Source organism: Montipora foliosa, unplaced genomic scaffold, assembly GCF_036669935.1.
Source record: "Montipora foliosa isolate CH-2021 unplaced genomic scaffold, ASM3666993v2 scaffold_332, whole genome shotgun sequence".
NCBI lineage: Eukaryota > Metazoa > Cnidaria > Anthozoa > Scleractinia > Acroporidae > Montipora > Montipora foliosa.
This window is the reverse complement of record NW_027179633.1, coordinates 1-2500: the sequence shown is the minus strand read 5'-3', so window position 1 is coordinate 2500 and position 2500 is coordinate 1.

Sequence of the window (2500 nt, the reverse complement as noted above, 5' to 3'; positions counted from 1 at the left end):
CGGTGGCGATTGTGGCAAAATTGTCATTTTCGCCGTATTTGCCAAATTCGCCGCTTTTGCCAACTTTTATGGGCCCCCTTCACTGCTTTGTGCTTTGCCTCGTTGGCGATTGTGGCAAAATTGTCATTTGCCAAATTCGCCGCTTTCGCCAACTTTTATGGGGCCCCTTCACTGGTTTGTGCTTTGCCTTGTTGGCGATTGTGGCAAAATTGTCATTTTCGCCATATTTGCCAAATTTGCCGCTTTCGCCAACTTTTATGGGGCCCCTTCACTGGTTTGTGCTTTGCCTCGTTGGCGATTGTGGCAAAATTGTCATTTTCGCCATACAGGTGTATTTGCCAAATTCGCCACTTTTGCCAACTTTTATGGGGCCCCTTCACTGCTTTGTGCTTTGCCTCATTGGCGATTGTGGCAAAATTGTCATTTTCGCCATATTTGCCAAATTCGCCAACATTATCTCTTTGTTGCAATTTTTGTTGTTGTGTGCATTTCTGGACATATCTCGCCATCTTTACAAGACTTTTCTGTGGGTTAAGTAATGGTAGGGTCATTTAGATTAATTTAAATTGTAATGATAATTTTTCAAGATGATCTTAACAGAAACTTGTTCTGTTGACAACTTGGCTTACAGTGTACACGGCCTACCTGGAGTTAACTCTGAACAATTAAGATTCTTAAAATCATTGAAGGGAAAACACATTGAAACTTTTAAAGTCATTGTGATCTTGTGTGAGATCTTCCACTGGCCCTCCTATGTGACTCTATAGGTAAATCTTTGCTGATGTCTTTGTTTACATTAATTTTTGTCTCATTAACATTTAAAAAATGAAATCTTAGACGTGAGAAAAACGCTTAGCCCACAAGTTCTTTGTAAAATTCGAATTTTCAAAACTTAATTACTCAAAGATTATATCTGCGGTGGTAAATTGCGCTCAAAGTTTCATTGATAGCCCATTATGAAATGCACTTTCAATATATCCTGTACTGATTTTTTGGCTGATAGATTAGAAAACGATCCAGACTAATGTGCTAATGAGGCAAAAAGTGTAAACAAAGAGCCCTATACGTTGTCATATGACTGGAATGGCATTCTCGACTGATGCAGTGCTATAGAAAATCCCAACAGCAAGATCTGCAAAGCATCCTTAGAGACCTTTGGAGGAGGCTAAATTTTCATTATGTGAGGGAACGCCAATTGTAGCGAGCACCGACATAAGAGGACATGAGAATGATGCTCAATTGGGCCTGCATGATCGCAGATTATTGGAGCTGTAAAGAAAAAACCTAATCTAGAAACTGAAAAGAACTTTAGAGGATCTGGATTTCTGTTAAGCCCATGAAAGAAGTTCATCAAGATTTTAAGTAGGTTTGAGACTAATCACATTTTTTTACTCTTGCCTTGTTCTAGCCTTAGTAATAATTTGTAAAGCAATTATCTCAGAAGCATGTGATAATACAAATCAGGTATTTATGCAATATTGTTCCCACTTTAGCTAGAAATGAAAGACCACTCAAGCATAATTATCTTGTTTGCCCTGAGAAAATGTTCCATTAAATTTGATTATTTAATTACTTTCAAATTTGTTAAAAGTTAAGTGGTTCCGTTAAAAAAAAAAAAAAAAAAAATTCTGGTTAACATTTCAGAAATTCCATGTGTAGCCCAATAGTATTGTCAATTTAGACCTGATCTAAGCTACCTCCCATTAAGTTTATAATAACGTAACTGTTAACCCTTTCACTCCCAATAGTGCCACTTATAGATTTTACTCTGTCTAACGCCAGACAATTTTACTCGTCAATGGGGAACCCCATGGGGCTGAAAGGGTTAACAACAGCTAGATTCACTCAAAAACTATGTCCCCATTAAGCCAATCAGAGAATGTTGTATGAGCCTGTTCTCAAGGAGCACTGTCATGCAGGATTCATTCATGTTATGGAACATCTGGAAAGTCATGGAATTTATGAATTTCATTTTCCAGGCCTGGAAAGTCATGGAATTTTATGGGCGGTCATGGAAAGTTACAATATTATAAATGGTAGATTAATCATTGCAGTTGTCAAAGAGGGATAAAATGAAAATAATAAAGACGAATTTCTATCAAACAATCAGAAGTTTGGTGGACAGAGGTCGTTAATTTATTTGAACTGATCGAGTTATGTCAGAAAATATCCTACAATAAGGACAGTTCTGAAATTGTTCTTACATGACATCTAAATTTTAATAAGGTCATGGAAAGCTAGAGAAGGTCATGGAAAAAGTCATTGAAAGTCATGGAATTTGAAGAGCTTAATTAATAAAAGAGTACAAACCTTGTAATGCTATGGGGTTGGACAATCTGCGAGCCAGTGAGTCATGCGACGTACTCTCGCATCTAAGTTTAAGCACCCATTTCAAACAGCGCTGATAAACAGTATTCAAGTCTAAGCACCCAAATTAACCAGTTTTTTCAAGTTTCAATCCATTTGCATCCTCTCTATTCTTGGCCGCAACAACACTGTA